At 44.5% G+C, this 20,417-nt stretch overlaps 1 protein-coding gene and 1 non-coding gene across 7 annotated transcripts in view; both read left to right on the forward strand.

Annotated features, from left to right (window-relative positions):
- KIRREL3 (kirre like nephrin family adhesion molecule 3) overlaps positions 1–20,417 on the forward strand; it is a 564,453-nt gene that overhangs the window by 328,998 nt on the left and 215,038 nt on the right. The window lies entirely within an intron of this gene.
- On the forward strand, positions 4,970–5,073 carry LOC116556455. The gene has a single exon (XR_004271005.1). It is a non-coding gene; the product is annotated as a small nucleolar RNA U13 (small nucleolar RNA).

A 20,417-nucleotide genomic window follows, 5' to 3' on the forward strand; every position in this document is an offset into this window, starting at 1 on the left:
TAGTCTCATATGATCAAGCCCAACTAAACCAATGATCTGATATTTTGTGTCCAGCTACTGTTCAAGTCTTTAGAAACAGATTTTTGCTATTCCATGGCACTCAGCGTGTTCGACCCAATGGGCTGGACCTTTCTTGTTTTTCTCTGTAATTATGCACAGGGCATAATATTAATTGTGGCTTAATTGTATATTTTTAAAACCCAAGTTTATTCATCCATTCACCTACTGGAGATCTTCTTGGTTGCTTCCAGTTTTGATGATTGCAAATGAAGATATTATAAAGCTTCTCATGGAGGTTTTCGTGTACACATAAGTTTTTTAATCAGCTGGGTAAATACCTAGGAGTGCAATTACTTGATCATGTGGTAAAACTATGTTTAGCATTGTAAGAAACTCTCAGGCCGGGTGCAGGGGCTGGCACCTGTAATCCCAGCACTTTAGGAGGCCAAGGTGGTAGATCACCTGAGGTCAGGAGTTCAAGACCAGCCTGGCCAACGTGGTGAAACCCCATCTCTACTAAAAATACAAAAATTAGCCAGGCATGGTGGCATGTGCCTGTAATGCCAGCTACCCAGGAGGCTGAGACAGGAGAGTGGCTGGAATCTGGAGGCAGAGGCTGCAGTGAGTTGAGATTGTGCGACTGCACTCCAGCCGGGGTGACAGAGCAAGACTCTGTCTCACAAAAAAAGAAAGAAAGAAAAGAAAAAAAAAATAAACTCTCAAACTGTCTTCCAAAGTGACTGTACCACTTTGCATTCCCAGCAGCAAAGAATGAGAGCTTTGTTGCTCCATATCCTTGCCAGTATAATCAGCTTTTCTGGATTTTAGCCATTGTAAGAGATGTGTAGAGGAATGTCGTAGTTTTAATTTGCATTTCCCTAATGACAAATGATATGGAGCATCTTTTGATATGTTTCTTTGCCATCTGTATATCTTCTCTGGTGAAGTGTCTGTTCAGATCTTTTGCCCATTTTTTTTTTGAGATGGAGTCTCACTCTGTTGCCCAGGCTGGAGTGCAGTGGTGCAATTTCTGCTCACTGCAACCTACGCCACCTGGGTTGAAGCAATTCTCCGGTCTCAGCCTCCAGAGTAGCTAGGACTACAGGTGCACACCACCATGCCCAGCTAATTTTTGTATTTTTAGTAGAGATGAGGTTTTACCATATTGGCCAGGTTGATCTCGAACTCCTGACCTCAGGTGAGCCACCTGCCTTAGCTTCCCAGAGTGCCAGGATTACAGGCGTGAGCCAGCTCACCCAACCAAATCTAGGTTTTTCTTACATTCTTTATATTAAGTTGATGAAGTTCTCTTCTATTCCTAGTTAATTGATAGTTTTTATTATGAACAGGCATTAGATTTGGTCAAATGCTGATTTTTTAAAATCATTATGCCTTCTGTGTGGAGCATGGATTTTAGGGGACAAAAAGAGGAACAGGAGGCTAGTTGGGAAAACTAACACCGAAGCCCAGACAAGAGTTGAAGGAGGCTTAGGCTGGAATGGTGGCAGTGGAGAGAAGTGAATAGCTTCTGGATGCATCTTGAAACAAGAGCCAACAGGACATGCTGGGGAGTGGGATGTGCTGGGAGAAGGAATGGGAAGAGTCAGGGGAGACTGAGGCACGAGCTTGAGCAATGGGGTAGATGGTGGCAGTGGAGAGAAGTGAATAGATTCTGGATGCATCTTGAAACAAGAGCCAACAAGACATGCTGGGGAGTGGAATGTGCTGGGAGAAGGAATGGGAAGAGTCAGGGGAGACTGAGGCATGAGCTTGAGCAATGGGGTAGATGGTGCTGCAATGCACTGACATGCCGAAGACTGGGAGAGAGGTAGATGTGCAGGATGGGGGCTACAAGTCCGTTTTGAACATGTTAGGGTTTTCGGTTAACTATTAAACCTCCAAAAAAAGATTTGGGAGGACAGCTGAATCTACAAATATTTAGCCCAAGGGATAGGTCAAGACTGGATTTCTAATTTTAAAAATCATCGGTATCTCAATGGGATTTAAAGCCTTGGAATGTCATGCAATACCTCGGGAGAACAATGTAAATGGAGAAGAGAGAAAAGCTCACGACTAAGCACAGGAGTCCTCCAACATTCGCTGGCTGAGTGGGTAATCTGACACGTGGGAGGGCTTGAATGAGTCAATCACAGAGTTCGCAAGTGTCCCATGTGTGCTACTGAGATCTGTAGCCATGCACAGGAAAAGATGTATTAGTCCAAACCAGGAGCTAAAAATTTAACCGCCCACAATCAAGCCCTTAAATACACAGATATTACAAGAATTAACGAAAGATTGGGGAATATGTTGTTGGGTTAAAAATACATGGGATTAAATAGGGAAAAGTTTTCTAGTGGGCATGATCCAAGACCTGAGAACCAAAGGAGAGGTAAATGTCTCAGGGAAGGGGGAAGGCCTTGCAAGCATTTGAAATACCCTGAAGGAAACCTTGACTCGGTGCCAGGATCACAGATCTAGAAACCACTTTTACTGTCATCTGTTCAATGGGTCTAACAACTCCCAACACTGGTCACTCAGGGGAATTCCCACCAAAACAAACAAGATAAAGATCCACATCCCAGAGAAGTAAAAAAAAAAAAAAAAAAAAAAAAAAAAAAAAAAAAAAACCAAGAGCAGACAACTTGGGAGGTAGAAATCTTTTGATTAGCTCCATACTTGCAAAGCTTTTACCAAGAATTGGCAAAAAGGGATTGAAATTGAGATGGAAAGCCCTAACAGGAGACTAAAACTTCGGGTGTCATTGGAAACATGCAGCCCCTCATCCTGGACACTCTTACTCTCAGTACACAGCACCCCAACATGGCAGGAAAGGAATGGTTCAAATTTTCTTAACTCTGCAATAACCAAAAGCCTGTAGGAATAGATTATTAGCTGCACACTCAGAGCTATGGCTTTAAACTGGGGCCAAACTGTATTAAAAGCCCAGGTGAGCCACTGAGGGGAATTGAACTTTTTTGGGGAAAAAAAAATGGCCTGCCAACAGCTCTTTATAGATTTGAGACGGCAAGTGGGACGCTATCCACTGGCTCCCAGCTACAGTGAAAACAAAGAGGGGGGCCTCTCTGTCATCCTAGAAAAGCGAGAAGGAACTAATGAGGAAGAACAGGAGGAAAGGCCATCATTCTGGGTGCAGTTGACAGGGCTCCTGATCCCCAGAGGCAGCTCCCTAAGCTTAGACGGCAAGTGGGACTGTGGGGAAAAGGAAGCCATCTGGGGAGAGGAAAGGCCGCCTCTCTTCTATAGCCACGGTGCTACATTCTGAATGGTTATGTTCCCCCAAATTCATGTGCTAAAATCCTCACCTCCAAGGCAACGGTATTAAGAGGCGGGGCCTTTGGGAGGTGATTAGGTCATGAGAACAGAGTTCATGAATGGGATTAGTGACTTTATGAAAGATGCCCAAGAAAGACCCCTTGTCCCTTCCACAGTGTGAGGACACAGAGGGAAAGCACCACCTATAAGAAGCCAGCCCTCACCAGTCACCAAACCTTCCAACACCTTAATCTTGATCTTTCAGCCTCCAGAATTGTAAGAAATAAATTTCTGTTGTTTGTAAACCACCCAGTTTATGGTGTTTTGTTATAGCCCAAACTGACTAAGACACGGGCTCGGCTATCAACCCCTTATGAGGTGCTGAAATTGTTCAGAGACAGAAGAATCCCAGCTGTGAATCACTAAAGAGTGTGACCAAACAGCCTTGCCCCTTGCCCCAGAGAAAGAAGCTACAAGATTTTTCTCCAGGATACAATAGCTCCAGGATTTTAACTGTTTTGTCCCAAGATCAGAAAACACCAACCTCCCCAGGTCAGCCAGAGCTGTGACCTCATGTGCAGCATTCAGAGGCTCATCCCACTCCTGCCAAAGTGAAGACATTTCCCTAAATGTCACTGGCCTTTTTTGGTTCTTAAATTAGTGCCCCTACACACACATTTCTCAAAAATGGAAGCCGTAACTATCCCAAACAAGGCCCCAAGAAGAGTCTCAAAATCCAGGTAGGGTGACCGTTCACCTGAGCCTACATGAGTTGAGAGCGTGTCTGGGAGCAGAGCGTAGAATACATTGATTGCTGAGTCCACCACAGCAAAGTTGAAGTTATTATAGCCATGGCGCTCCAGAGAAAACAGAAGAGACCGCCTTTCTCTCACTATTCTCCCATCTTCCCTCCACCTCGCGTTGGGAGTCAAAAGTTCATCCTTAAAAACCCACTATTTTCTAGGCAATTCCCTTCTGCAAAATTTCATTAAACTCATAGACTACACCTATGTGCAAACAGCCCGGCTCGTTCTAAAACCACATTACTGTTCCAGCAGCCATTTCTAGGCAGGCAGTTTTGATCAGAAATGTTTGTCAAACAACTCAATATCCAGCTGTGTGTGTACAGTACTTCTGAAAGATATTCGTAACTGGAAATTGTGTAGAATTCAAGCGAATGGAAATGGACTTTTGCTGTGATTGAATTCATTAGTGGCACATTCTCTGATTGTTTTCTTTTTTTTATTTCCCGTAACTCTTGACTTTCAAAGTTATTTACTGAGATGCTTTGTCCTCCATCATGGAGTAGTCTGGAGCTTTTTTCCTTTGCTTTTTAACCTAAAGTGATATCTCTCCCTGAAACAAATTGTACAAAATGATGTAGAGGTCTTGGCAAATTAAAGTGCCTTGTTCAAAAAGCTCCCTAGTCACTCAAGCCTTTCCTTGGATCCACATCAGGGATTCGAATCTTGTAGGACTAGGAAATGCTGACCCTGAGACGGCTGGCTAAGCCCTCTCATTCCCCAGGGATCTTTCAGCAAACCTGTATCCAGCCCAGACTCAAAATGAATGTACCCGTACCAGCAATGCTGATTGATCCACACAGAAGCTCAGTGACTGGTTCCTCAGGAGCATGGTCTTTTATTCTTCTGATGAAAGACTTGCTAGTCAATACAAATAAAAATTGGAAAAGCAGATCCTTTTGCAGTTCATGAGTGTGATGATTGGGTGTTCACACGCTTGTGTGAGATGTGCCACCCTTGAATCTTGTTACGACGTCGGCACATTACCCGTCTGACCTGAACTTAGAAGAAAATAAAAAAAAATAAAAAAATAAATAAAAAAAAATAAAAAAAAATTGGAAAAGCAAAAATTTCACCAGAGAGAAAAAGAGAGCTATGTTTAACCCTAAGTGTTCATATCGTGCAGTAAGAAAATAAGCCAAGTTGGTAAAACTCGACAACCAGGCAACACAAATCACTGATACTGTTTTCCTCGTGCCACGAAAGTGAGACAAATGTTTCTTCATTGTTTCTATGTGAAGGAAATGGGTTATTGTTCAATAAACTTTGCTGTAACTTTCTTATCATTAGATTTGTCCCTTCTTGGTAAACCCTTAGAAGGCTCAGAAATCCCCTAAGAGCTGTAATGGTAGTTTGCCCTCTATTTTTCAGGAACTGGTTAGACAGTTGGTGGATTTCCCCACTTTTTCTTCTTCCCCTTTCCTTGGTGCTTAAGCACTTCCTTGCTCACTCACTTCCCTGCAGGAAGAGGAACTGGTGCCTGGACAGGAGGTGAAACCCAAGGCTGTCCATTAGAGATACAGGGAGGAGGAGGACAAGAAAACCTGAAATAGCCTGCCACATGAGAACTGCATTCCAAGAACCCATGCTCTTCCTGATGAACCAAGATCCTGCTGCCCTGATTTATTATTGCTTAATGGTTCCTCAACTTCTGGGACATAGACAATCCAATAGGCAAGTGGTTCTGAAGCATGGATGCAAGTCAGAATCTCCTGAGCAGCAGCTTTCAAAACAAAAAGGTCCAGATCATAGCTCCAGGCATTCTAGCAACAACTCTTTAGACTGACAGTGTACGTATCAACTACTCTAAACTTTGTATATATTTTTACCTCACGTCATCCTCACAATGGCACAAGGTGATGGATCTATTATGATTCCCATTTTACAAATGAAAAATGAATGCACACAGAGGTTAAGAAACCTTCCCAAGGTCACACAGCTAAGTGTTGAAGGCAGACCTTAAACCCACATGGCGTGTTTCCAAAGTCTGTGCTCGTCACCACTGGGGCTACAGTGTGGGCTTCAGTCCATTTCTGCTGCCATAACAAACGATCCTAGACTGAACAACAGAAATGTATTTCTCACCATTCTGGAGGTGGAGAAGTCCAAGATGAAGGCAGATCTGATGTCTGGTCCAGGCCTGCCTCCTGGTTCATAGACGGCACCTTCTTGCTCTACATGGTAGAAGAGGGCAGCTCTCTGGCGCCTTTTTTACAAGGGCACTAATTTCATTTATGAGGGTTCCACCCTCATGCCCTAATCACCTCCTAAAGGCCCCACCTCCTATACCACCACCTTGGGGGTGAGGATTTCAACACATGAATTTTGGAGAAACACAAACATTCAGACTGTGACAGTATGCTCCCATTGAAATGCCTCGTGAAACACATACCTGGCTAGGAGCCACTGTACTCTATCTTATTTTAAATATTCTTATAGTAGAATTTTTCCCTCAGAGCTGGCAGTCTAGTGACAAAACACATGTGTGGCACAAACAGAATGTGTCAACTGCATCATCCTGCAGACACCATTCCCAGACTATTCGCTATGTTTGGGTTTTCTTTTTAATGGGGTCTATTTTTTTACACATGGGCTGTTTCATCAGTAACAGTGTTGAAGCTCACCTCAGGCAGGTGGAAGGAAATCTACAACTTTTTAAAAAATGTATACAACTACTATGTGATCTGCCCTGCACTTGGCATACAGGATACAAGCTGGATAAAGTAGAGTGCCTACACATTGTGAGGGGTGAAAGAACACACTCCAAAATAATCATGTCATGAATAATATGTCGAAGGCTGCAAAGTAAGAGCGCAGTTCATTCTGCCTGGAGGGGACAGGTTGGTGACTTTCACTCAGGACACTGTAGAATGAGCTCCAGCTACCTGTGGGTGAGGCAAGGAGCGCACCTCTGTCTAAGGGCACAAGAGGTTCATGAACGAGGAAGTAGTGCCATCAGGCTGCAGCCAGGGATAGAAAGGAAAGTGGCTCTATGAGGTGTCGTTGAACCAGCCTCCCAGGACACTGAAACAAAGACACCAGCTTTCTAGATGCCCCACAGCCCAGAGAGCAACAGTGGCCATCTCCAAGAGGGAACTGACTTTGGCATGCAGGAAGGGCACATTGGAGCTTATAAGGATGGTGATCGTCTGGGCAGCTCTGCTATAGAAATGACTCCAAGAGGTGAGGTCTGAACATCTTCATCTCTTTCAGTATCTCCAGAAGATCCATGCCTTCCTTGCCCCTGAGATAGCTCTAGCCCAATACGACAGAGCTGTCTCATTTAGAGCAGGCAGGTGGGAGGAGGGAGGTGCTTCTCAATATGGGAAAAATAAAGTCCATGTCCATGAGGTCTCACGAGACTTCACTCTCTGCCTCAGCATGCCTCCTCTCTTACTCTTGCCGTGCCTGTCACATAGGACAAGGATAGGTTCTGTGTGATCCTCTTTGTACCTCTACCTAGGTGCTGAGATGATGATCATAATGAGTATAAAAAAAAAAAAAAAAGAAAAAGAAATGCTAATGGCCCCAGCAAAAGCCTACGACCTCACTCTGATCCTCAGAATGGTAATAGAGAATGGGAGGTGCATTATGGATATTCCCACTCAACTTGCTCTAAACAGCTCCAGTATTAATGGAAATTTTAATGAAAAACTAAACCTCTATTAGGTTGCCATGCAGAATTCCCATGACATGCAGAGTCTGGTAAATTTCCCTTGTGCCAGGGATACAGGCTCAAAAGCACAGACACACACATTCTCAGGAAAATTCCTTCCAATCTCCAGACCTCGTGCTTTCCCCTGCTAGCCCAACTCTGGGGCTTTACAGGACTGGGGCAGCTCTCCCATGCTTATAGTCAAAGCAAGCCCTGTGGCACTTCAGTGAAAACTAATTCCTCATTCCCTTTCTTGCTCAGAGATCATGAAATGTCAGAGAGCTCCGAAGGCAGCCTCCAAGTCTCTCACTCTCCTTGTGTTGCTCAGATGAAATCTAGAGCTGACTCCAGGGTGCAATGGGTTCAGAGGCTAGAAATCTAAGGACCTAGGGACTTTGCCTTCCCCTTGCTGGCCTCCCTGCCATGTCACGTGCCACTTCCCTGGGGACCTACCAACCTCAGCTATTTGTACATTTGCCAGGAGAGCACAGAAGCATATGCCCCATGAAATGTTTTAATTATAACAAGCAGATCCCTCTCCCTGTGTGGTAGAAACCAGTACTACCTTAGAGAAAACCAGGAATTGTAGGAGATAAACCATTGAAAGCTTTGTCTTGTTAAAGCCAGACATGATATCAAAACTTCCCCACATCCCCCTCCTGCCTCTCACACTCCACACTCCCCGTGCTCATCAATCCCATGTGTGGAGATGCCCTGCACTGTTCTTGCCGGTTCTTCCCTTGCCAAGACTGGGCAGTATCACTGACATCTGCTCTTCCACAGTATTCCTGCCAGAAGGGACAGCGAACAGGGAGTATGGATTCCTGGCTCCAGTTCTGAGTAGAAATATATGAGTAAGAAGAAGAGAGATGCAGCAAAGAAAAAAGAAAGAAAGGACTTTAGAAAAAGTAAAACCCTACACCCCAGAAAGCTAATGTTGAGAACCCATTTGAAGCTGGGGTGACCCACTGGGTCTCTTCTTCTTTTTCTGCCCCCCATGTGACTTTCTTGTCATATCACACAATGTGCTTTGCTATCTCCTGCTGCTAGGAATTGAGTGTTTTTGACTCCTCCAAAATTCATGTTGAAACCTAATTGCCTCCAAAATTTAGCTGTTGCCAATGTGCCAGTATTGAGAGATAGGGCCTTTAAGAGGTGATTAGGCTATGAGACCTCCTTCCTCTTTAATGGGATTAATGCCCTTATGCAAGAGGTTTCATGCAGTGTTTGACTAACTTATTCTAGCTTGCCTTCCACCTTCTGTGTATGAGGATACAGCAAGAAAGCCCTCACCAGACCACATGCCAGTGCCTTGATCTTGGACTTCCCAGCCTCTACAACTGTGAGAAATAAAATTCTGTTATTTATAAGCAACCCACTCTCAGGTACTCTGTGACAGCAGCACGAAGGGACAAAGACACTAACATTACCAGTGCACAGCTTTCCTAAGTCTCTAGTGCTCTCCAAGGGGCCTGGCCCCATTTTCTGGTTTTTTTGATGGTCAGTGGGCAGACTCCCTAAAGTCATTTACTGTTCGTATGGGAATGGGCTCTTAGTCATAGCAACGCATTTTCCTTTTTTTTTTTTTTTTTTTTTTTTGTTTGTTTTTTGAGATGGAGATTTGTTCCTGTTGTCCACACTAGAGTGTGGTAACACAATCTCAGCTCACCATAACCGCCCCCTCCTGGGTTCAAGCAATTCTCCTGTCTCAGCCTCCCGAGCAGCTGGGATTCCAGGTATGCTCCACCACACCTGGCGAGTTTTGTATTTTTCATAGAGACAGAGTTCCTCCATGTTGGTCAGGCTGGTCTCGAACCCCCGACCTCAGGTGATCCACCCACCTTGGCCTCCCAAAGTGCTGGGATTACAGGTGTGAGCCACTGCCTGTAATCCTTTTTTGGGAGGTCTCTAATGCTGCTGTTGAGTAGTTGCCCAACTCCTCTGTGATTGGCAATAGAAACTCCAGTGTGCCCTCGGTGACACGCTTTTCATGAGGTAGACTGAGGGCATTTCAGACCCTGGTTGAGTAAAAACTATTAGGGGAAAATTTATCTTATTCCTCTCCTCTCAATGGGCTTTTTGGCTCTCTCCTTTCTTCTCCCTTCTCTCCTTTCCTTTCTACCCACACCCCATCTCCCATAGTCATTTATTTCCTGGCATCCTGTAAAGAGGAAGAATGCTGTTTCAAAGACTGAGTTTGATCTTCAACTTTGTGAACTAAACCAGAGCCTCCTGTTTTCCCTCATACCACTGAAGAGGCTTTGGCTCAGGCTGTCTCAACCCTGCTTGCAAGTAAAATCTCCTAGGTGATTTTTAAAATTATTCATACTGAGGACCCACCCCTGACCAATTAAATCAGAATCTTTGGGCAGTCATAGTTTTCTAGCTCCCCCAGGTGATTCTAATGTGCAGCCAATGATGAGCACCACTTTGTCTGGTGGCATATCTGAAGCTCTAGACAGCTGTCCTCAGAAACCCATCCCAGAAATTCTTCCCAGTTTATGTCCTCTGGTTTTGGTTAGGGGTGGGCCCAGGGAGTTGACTGGGTACAAATGAAATCAGTAGACCCTCTAGCTATTAGTTACACACAGAAAGGACTTCATGAACACAGATTAACCCTAGACATATGCTTTCTGACCCTCTTAAGGATTGTGCCTCCTCCTTCAATTATCCTTCAGCCCAGGTGATTCATCTCTCATCATCATTCGGGACAGAATACAGAATTGTAAAAGTTGTAGAGGATTTCTCTCATTCTTCTTGCGAAACACAGCTGGTGAGATTGTCTGACAATAGTATCTCTTCTCTTTGTGATAAACAACATACAACCAAACAATACTTATCAGAAACCCACACGAGGCATGACCCTCTGCTAGCTGCTATTTTTTCTGAGAGACAGTGTCTGTGCCATCTGGGAGCTGATGTCATAAGAAAAAAATGACACCATCCGAAACATGGCTACCCAGAAGGCAGTTACAACATTGTGTTTTCTATTTTCCTTTTTTCTTAGTTTGTTTTGGCTTTAAGATCTATTTGGGGTATTTCACCAAGATGTTATATGACAGAAGACACTGGCCAAGACATCATAAACATCAGTGGTTTCTTCAGAGACTAGGTTTCTGTAAAGACTTACTCTTTCCAAGCCTTTCATCTGGCCTCAGATGATCTCCCCATTGGCCTCTATCTCATCCTCACTTTGCAAAAAGTCAAAGCAAAACATAACTGTTTGCCAAGCCTCTATCCCCTACAGCTTCCAGGATGGTGTTAATATACAGCCCAGGGAAAACCATATTGCATTTTTTATTGGTCTTGGAATGGCTTCATCCTTTACTAACCAAGCCTCATCTTTCTCAGAGTCAGTGCATGTTCTAGCTGTGGGACAGTTTTATGGTTTACTGACTTGGCAATCAATGTGACATGCTGAACAAAATTGCTTCTCTGGCCTAAGAATGGTCAGGTCATCCTTAAAAGTTTGCTCTTCCAATGGGCATTCAACCTGACATTTCCAGCCATTTGCTCGCCTCTCTCGGGGAGCCTGTGTTATAGAGGCAATGGGTTCCCTTCCTGGAAGTGGTCCAAGACACACAGTCAGTTCTCAATTAGCCACGGTAATGGAAGCAAGCAGCGGTGCAGATGATCCAAAACAGCAGATTATCTGGAAATCATTTTTACTGGCTTTGGAACAAATGCAATGATGCAATGCACATCAGTGTGCACATGTGCATACGTCCCAGCAAGCATCGTGTTTCCCATGGATTGTCTCTGTCTTGTGTGTATTAGAATTTGCATTCTCTGAGGTAGCATCATTTGGAAGTGAAAGTAAGCATCCCAACTGCATCACCAGTGACAGGGAAGCTGGAATGGAGTAAAAGGACTCCCCAGGGTATTTACAGAGGCAATGGAGAAGGGCATGGAGCTCTGTTTCAACAGTCCTGTGGGCACCACTGGCCTCACAGTTCTCTTCCCCCACGGGGCCCCCTTTGCCCTTCACATCCCCCGGCATTGGCTGGTGCCCACTGTCTGCTCCAGATCCTGGCAGGACTATCGGGAGGTCTCCAAGCCACTCCACAAGCTGCACGGTTGCCCCTGCTTGATAGCAACCCCAAATTTTTATTGTGTTTTTCAGCACCAGAATGCCACCTGAAGGGTGGAGCTTGTCAGATGCTCCTATAAAGTAAGCCCCAGGCCACCTCCAGCCTTCTTTGGATGTTTTCTGCAAGTTTTTGAGTTGCCGTTAAAGGCACCACTTAGTAGCATGGTTCTCAAACTTTATTGAACACAAGAATCACCCATGAGCTTGATTTAATTGCATATTCCTGGGCTATACTCATAGAAATTCCAGTTAAGTTGTCTGGGGCATGTTTCTTGAATTTGCGTTGTTGTCAAGCACATCACCCCATAGAAGGCATCCTTTGAGAAACTGTTTAGAGAGCCATTCTGACTCTGCTTCTGATCTGACTTCAGGCAACATCTTGAGTGAAGGTGAACGTTCACCTTCTCATGGTCTTTAATCCTCCACAAACCACTCTTTTTTGTCCAAGACCTATGTGTGATGGGCCAGTAGGGACCAAAGGGCATTGGTACACAGGGTGGGACAGTTTTTACCAGGTGGGCTGGGCAAAGTAATTAGACACTTGGAGCAGTGTGCCTTCCTCCCAGTCTGACGCTATTCAGAAATTTCATGGGCAACCCAAAAGTCACAGGCTTCTTAGATGATATAACTAATAGTAACTCCTATATTTTGAGTGCTTACTCAGTGGCATTATGATAAGTGTTGCACATGAACTTTCTCATTGAATTCTCTTAGTCTTATGAGGGGTTACTTTCATTTTGGGAGGACCCATGGAGAACCTATCTCAGCCTTTGTAGATCTAGTTTTAAAATAAGAGAAAAAATAAATAAACTCAGCATGTCTGAGATTTTTGAAGAAAAGACAGCATGTAAAGCAGCTAATTATTATTAGCATTCATGACTATATCCTCGCAGGCAAGAGGAAAAAGTATGATTTTCTATAGTTTTCTAAGAAGTGGTTCAGACTACAGCAATTAGCTAACTAATTGGCCAGTCTAAATGGTTTCCTGTGATTTCTTTTGATGGATGCCCACTGGCCTCTTCTCCTTGTAAGATAGAAGGGTTAGGTCCATCCAACAGCTGTGACCAACTGCCTAAAATGGGGTTGTCGCTTTGGACATCTTCCCATGCTCCAAAGATCAGGGTGGACAAAGTAACAAGTCCTATTGTTTATGTGGTCACTGACTTTCTAAAATAAGCAGTAAGAGTCATGGTTACATAAAGGACTCTACTTTCAGTAGATTAACCAAATGTCAGTCTTACAGAATCAAGCAGGGTCTCGGGGAGAAGAAGGAAGTAGAAGAAAAGCCTAGAGGCAACAAGAAGGAGAAGCTGTTGACATGGCACCTTAAAGACAAAGAAAAGGTCTTAACAAGAGGCAAATCCCATTCCAGAAAGCTCTCCAAGTCAGTAATTAAAGTATATCCAGCAAGGTAGGGCTGGCAAAGTATAAAAGATCAATAGGTTAAATACTTCATGTTGTTTAATCAGATAATTAGCACAAATCAAATATTACCTTACGGAGGTTATTAGGCTAAATGAGGGCACTGCAGTGGTGAACATTCATTACTGAGACACCAATGGATCATGAAAACAGCAAGGTACATCTGAGTCACCTCCAGCCCTGAGATGAAGTATAAGGAGGCCAGAAAGCCTTTAGTCACTGCATCTGTGCTTTTTCTTTAGAAGTGGCTTAGGAAGTTGGGGTAATGAGTTTCCCTAGATAATTAAATATACCAAGTCTTGAAGGGTATAAAAATAACCCTGTTCTCAAAGCTGGGTATACCCATTGACATGCAAAAACCATGTAGATATCTACATTGTTCAGGATCATCTAAAGCTTGCATATTCTTCTTGTATGACAATAACTTCTTGTTATTCTGTGCAGCACCATTACAGACATGAGGGCATTTGGGTATTGAAGCTGTGAGTCTTAAAGAGAAGGGATTCAATGGAGGAGGAGGGGGCTAACTAAACTCCTCCAGAAATGGGAGAGCTGTGACAGACACAAAGGGACGGGGTGAGCCCCAGGCTTTGGCAACGCCATATTCTCTGTGAAACTGATGGGATCCAGGAGGAGAGCTCTGTGGACTGGTCATGAATTGTGCTCCGTCAGCCTGGATGGTCTTGATCTGGTCGAATTACCTTCTCGTCTCTTTCAGTAGATAGTGGTAAAGTCTGATTGGAATGTTCCTGAAAACTAAGGGGAAACAAAAGAGGGGGAAGCCATAGAATTACAAAAACATTGCAGCAACTGAACACAGCACAGGTTTCTGCATGGACACAATCAGAGTTGCACAGATCCACGCAGCCCCTGTGCAGAAATGCCAACTGAGTCTCATTCCGTCCCAAGCCACCTCAGTCCTCTTCGGGCTGGGGACACACCGTCACTGTGTCATTGTCTCTGTCTCCCTACTCCACCTAACCCCCAACCCAGCTACAGGCCCTGGGTTCCCACAAGTCCCAGCCCCACTCTGGGTGAAAAGAGGAATGACACTACCCTTCTTTTCCAAAGAGCACATCCCTCTCTGGCATCGGTTCCTCCAGCACTCGCCTCTCAGACAGGTGCCCTGCCACATGTGGAGGTTTCTCCTGATCTGTGACTTTCCAGGTTGGTTTGCTTGGTTACTAAAACATGTTAACTGGCTGGATGTCACGAGGGCTCTACCTTTTCAGAACTGACCCACTATTTCCCTAATATTTTAAACCAGTAGTTTTCTAACTAGGCCCCTCAGAGCCTTGAGCTTCCATGGAGATGTATTTTTTAGTTTTGAATTCTCATTTTATTCTCCTGAGAAATTATGCATGATCCATTATTAAACATACAGGTAACACAAAGTTCAAAAGCCTGCCATGTTTATGGAATAAACAAATGAAAATTAAACATGATACAGTGTGAGGGAAAATCATGGTTTCATTTTTTTTGTTTTTGTTTTTGTTTTTGAGACACAGTCTCACTCATCACCCAGGCTGGATTGGAATGCAGTGGCACAATCTTAGCTCACTGCAACCCTAGCCTTCCAGGTTCAAGCAACTCTCATGCCTCAGTCTCCCAAGTAGCCAGGATCACAATTGCACACCACCACGCCCAGCCAACCCCTGTATTCCTAGTAGAGAGGGGGTCCCACCACGACAGCCAGGCCAGTTTCAAACTCCTGACCCCAAGTGATGCACCCACCTTGGCCTCCCAAAGTGCTGGGACCACAGGTGTGAGCCCCCATGCCCAGCCAGTTTCATTTATTTTCATAAGAGATAGGTTATGAGTGCATGATGTAAAGCTTAAAAGTCATCACCACACTGTGCTAAAGATATTGAGAAATTATGCAGGGAGAAATCTGTGCAAATTCATCTTCCTCCTCAGCATAAGATGGTAAAAGATTTAAACTGCCCCTGTGGTGGGTAAGACAATCAGCTCGGGGACTGAGCAGGCAGTGCCCAGGACCCAGCAACCACTGTCACCCACTGCCTTATCCCTCCTTTATGCCAATTTTGTATGTTGAGATTCCATGTAAATTCTTGTTTTGTAAAAATCTACTTAAGATAAGAGGTTTGGAAACCTAGGTTTTCCAGAGATTCCAATGATAATGGTATTCTATTTTCTTGCCAAAACATACAAAACAATTATAATATTTGAAGGCTTATTGGGCGCTAAGGGTTTTCAATATATTATCTTATTTAAATCATCTTGCAAATGAAGAAACTGAATCATGGAGGCTATGGTTAAGAAACTGGCCCTGCATCTCACAGATATGAATGGCAGCACCAAGAGGCATCTTTCTGACTTCAGAGTCATCACTCTGAAGGCCTCCCTGACCTCACTCACCTGCAAACATTGCTCCTGGGAACATCTGATGTGGCTGGTTCGAGAGACAGCTCTGGTTTCTTATTCCTTTGCCCAGCATAGATAATGGACAGTCCCAGAATCTAGAGAATCCACTGGACATTCCTGACTCAGTTTCTCATTTCCACATACTTTTAGAGGATTCTAATTAGTTTCTAAGGCCTCCTCTCTCCCCTTCTTCAGCTCCACCCCGCTTTTAAAGTCAACAGTGTTTCATTGCCATGCTATCTTAATCAGTGCAAACAGTGTCAGGAGCAAAAAATAAGAGAAAGCCACATTGTCCTGGAAAACCAAACAAGAACTGACTGTTGCTGCTCCACCATCCTGTTATTGCTTCTCCAGTTTTGGTAGAGTGGACAGAATTTTTATCATACTCTTGCCCCACAGAAACCTGAGCCAAGACAAGCCTAAGGAGACCAAACCACAGGGACTGTCCCCCTAATTCTGCAGCCCTCTGAAATGGTTGAGACACAGCCTTCATAAGCCTCTCCCAGGGAGGACAGGCACACGCTGCTCCCGAGATGACAACTGCGTTGTGAGAACAGCAGATCTGTGCTCTTTGAAAAGTGGTTCTAGTCCCCAGGGTGACACACAGTAGCTGCCTTCCCTGGGCAGGAAGAGAAACAACTTGAGTGGGGAGGGAGAGCTTTCAAGTTGAAGTGATTTTTAGCCTTCCAAATTCAGTTGTTTTGGGGGGAGTGAAGGGGTGAAGGAGAAAAGAGGCAGAATTTACAGAGAGACAAAGGAGGCATTTGTCAGAGCAGAGAGCTGTGTAAACCCACCGAGGATTCAGGCAGTTAGCACCTTGGCAAGCCCCTGCCTCTGCAAGCCCTGACCTAATTTTGAGAGATACTGCTCACATTGTTTTCCAGATAAAAGCAGGCAACAGCAAGAGCTCTCCTGGGTGAGGCTTTGACATCAAGAAAAATCATCCAGACTCAAACGACTAATCTCCTTTCTTACCCCTTTCCCCATACCCCAACCCTGCACTTGCTCCTCCATCTCACAAATCTTCGGCAGAGCTGCCAAATCACAGCCATCAACACAGAGACAGACAGATGCGCTCCACCACCACCTGCCCACGGTGGGCTGAGACCGGTGTTCAGTACAGCCTGTGCCAGCAAGGAACATCTCTCAGTGTCTTCCTTCCTCCTACATAAAATCTGGCAGTTTGAGCTATCATGTTGAGGCCAGGATAAAAGCTAGGGTGAATCAATGGCCCTCTGCAGATTTCTGGCCTCTGACCCACTAGGCTAGTCATAATATTCAGGGGGAAGCAAAGCCTTTAAAGGAGCAAACAAATCCTTAAAACACTTAAGGTTGTAAAAAAAAAACAAAATAAAACAAAACAAAAATTGAAAAGTATTGAAGCAGTGTAGAAAAAAGATACGCAATATCCATTGACCTTCAGGAGTCTGAGGGACTCAGACCTTTCACGATGTCAGCTGCATGGTTGCCCAGGTGGAGAGGGCTCAGGATGTGAGCCAGGCTAGACACCTCTCCAGAGATTCAGGACATGGCTTTAAGGTTACTGTGCCTGGGGTAAGGGAAGGGCATCTACCTGAAGCAAAAGAATTTCCTACATTACACATGCTCTTCCTCTGACTGTTACCGTGGTTTCTTCTCAATGGAAACCCCTTTCTTAGAGGTCTTCTCAGAAAGTCCAGTCTTATCTCCCTCACCTTCAATATTTCAGAGTCAGATGCCTGGAGGTAGGAAAAAAGGAGAAACTGCCCATTTAAAATTCCTTTCACCATTGCATTGCAATATGCTGTGAAAAAAAAAAAATTCTTTCAGTTTAGGTATCCTAGATCCATCTTCTAGGGCTTGACTTTTCATTTTATCACTTAAGTGGTAAAAGTCCTAGCTGCTAAGTTGCTCATCCTTTAGCAACTTTTAGCAATAAAATCAGAGTCCCCAGGAGAGGTCTTTTCCGCCACCTCTCAGGTGTCCTAACCATGAGCCCTGGCTCACCGGCCTTTTGAAACTGAATCTAGACCCTGAAAGACAGTCAAACTGATTCTCAAAGTAGAAATTCTGTGTCCTGTATAGAAATTCCCCTTGAAACTGAAAGCCCATGATTGGGAGATTCAAGGACATGAGATTCTAGAATGGAGGACTGTGACCTTGCTGTTCGTGACTGAGGATAAGATATGTGCTGGGCTCCAGGGTCACCCTCTAGTTAGAAGTGGTGTCATCTTCCCCTGAATCGCATGGAGGCAGCTACAAGGTCTATTTTTCAATACCCCCTTTTGGTGCAACTAAAAATGGCTATAGAGGAACAAAGGTGACATCTTCTGTTTGATAGCACCAGAGATGAAAAAAATGTCCAGGGCATCCTTGCCCTTCTCCCCCTACTCGGGTACCCCTGTGCACTTTCCATGGACTGTCTGTGAACCTTGGGGCTTTGCCTTGGCCTTGCCATGTCTCATGCAGCCCCTCCCATTTCTCGTTGCCCTGGCATGTCACACCGAATGCTGCCAGGTTAGAGTCGGGCCAAAGTGTCCATGTGACCTGGAAAAGAGCTCCTCCACATGTGTTACTGGGTGATTAGAGTTTGCAAAATGCCACATCCAGTGTTGCTTTCTTCTCATTCCGTATCTGGTGTTTATATTGCTCTTTACATCTTTCAGAGCCATTTCCTAACCATTTCCCTATTTGAATTTCATGACAACCCCAGGAGGTATCATTATCTCCATCTTACAGCAAAGACAGTGAGGCGCTAGAGAGTGATTCCCCCTAAGGTCAAACGCCTACTTACAGACCAAGGTAGCACAGTGGCTTGGTTTTCTGGGCAGGTCCAGCTGGTGCCTCTTCTGCCACCCCAACCCTGCCCATCCTTCACTGAGCCAGTCAGTGACTCCTCTGCCCCTCCAAAGCCATCATCTTTGGCCACTGCGGCCCCAGTATCGTCTCCTCTTTTGGACTCTGTAGACCACGCACTGTCTGCCTCCCTCACTTGCCTAGTTATTCCATCATCCTCTTGTTTACTTAACTTTTCAGGTGTGTACATCTATTCCTCACAAGAAAATTATAAACAAGTTGTCTGGCATAAGCTTTATTATACCTGCTCTCTTTTTCCCTTCCCCCACCCTCGCAACCCAACAAAACCCAGTGGAGTATAGGAGACATTTAACAAATGCCGTCTGCTGAATGCATGAATGAATGGCTTTTTAAATAAAACATAAATTAAACTGATGTCTCATCCATTAAGGCAACTTCTTGCATTAATCCTTGTAGGGCTTTTTCTACTCACAACAGGGGACCAGTGAGGTGGCTGGTCCTTCAATATTGGTCCATGGAGGAAGATCTCAGGGAGGAAAATTAAAAGGCCTCTGTCCTGGTGAATTGCCTGGAAAGTGAAAATCTGATATTCAGATTTCAAAAAACAGTAATTCTTCAAGTTCCCCATTTGGGCTGGTAAGGATAAGCATAGGAATGATGGTGTTATGACAGCACTGATGTTTGGGAGACAGGGGGGATTACAGGAGGCCATGGGGCACAGAGATCAAGGACCAGGCTTCAGAATCAGACATCCTCAGGGACCCAGCCCTGCTGCCTACAGACTGAGTGGAGGACTTTGGCAAATGGCCTGACCTCTTGTCCACAGCCCCCTGACCTGCAAAGTGGAGATAATGATACTGTCTACACCATAGGTCTGTTATGAGAATGAAATGTGTGAGCAAAGTGTCTAGCACTTGCCTACCATTGAGAATGGGCTCAAGGAATGATAGCTCTTGTTCCTACCACCATAGGCTCCTTGGGAGGGTTTGGCCCAGGCTTCCTCTCCTGTCTTGGTTCTTCTTTGTTCCCTAAGGAAAGAAGATGGTTTGTATCCATCAATCCACAGAGACCCCAGCCTGGGCTCATTGGCCAGACGGTGCTGCTTTCACACAAAAAAAACAAGGGGTTGGGGGTTAACAGATGCTGGAACCAAACCCAAAGAAGCCCATCCCTTCACTCTGAGGGGTTGAAATTCCAGCCTGCCGGTGACCTCCAGAACCCTGGGTTCTTTTAAAGGAATCCTCCAGACAGATCAGACATACTGGTCCCTATCTTCCTCCCAGCCCAGAATTGACAAGCCCTCACCATTTCATCTTTTCTTTGCTTAGCACAAGGTTGAACCCCCCTTTTTGCCTCATCCTCCAGCTGGCACAATGACTTACCTTACCTTCATTTAAATATTGGAATTCAGAAACATTAATTAGGGACTTCCCACGACTTTATAGAGGTGTCATGATTAGACCTGTTATTACCACCCCAAATGGGAAAATTGAACATCCTCTGCTTTATGAACCCTTCATCACAATTAATGCTGTCTCCAAAACTCCTCATTTATTGGGTTCTCTGGTATAATCATTCCTTATATGTGTTTCAAGACCTTGTACAAGTACAAATAATTTAAACTAATTAGCTTATTATAAAAGAGGAATGAAAACAAATGGCACATGAATGAATTGTGAGGTTTCATATGGAATTAATATCTCCCTAATACCCACAAATTTGGTAAATTCATTACGCATCTATAATCAAACCTGATAAATCCCCTAGATAATTCAGAAGTAATTATGCATGAACTGCTGCCACTTATTTTAAAGTGCTACCAAAATAAGAGATTCATCCCCAAGATCCAGTTACGCTCCAGGATGACACTAACCTGACATCTACTGTCAAAATCAGCCATGAGAAATTATACTGACTCTGCCCCTTGGATGCCTTCCACTGACATCTGGAAAGGGCATGCATGGTTCTCAAAAGTAATCCCTGTTTGAGATAT

The sequence above is a fragment of the Sapajus apella genome, unplaced genomic scaffold, assembly GCF_009761245.1.
Source record: "Sapajus apella isolate SASKATOON/1434 unplaced genomic scaffold, GSC_monkey_1.0 scaffold16, whole genome shotgun sequence".
Taxonomy (NCBI): domain Eukaryota; kingdom Metazoa; phylum Chordata; class Mammalia; order Primates; family Cebidae; genus Sapajus; species Sapajus apella.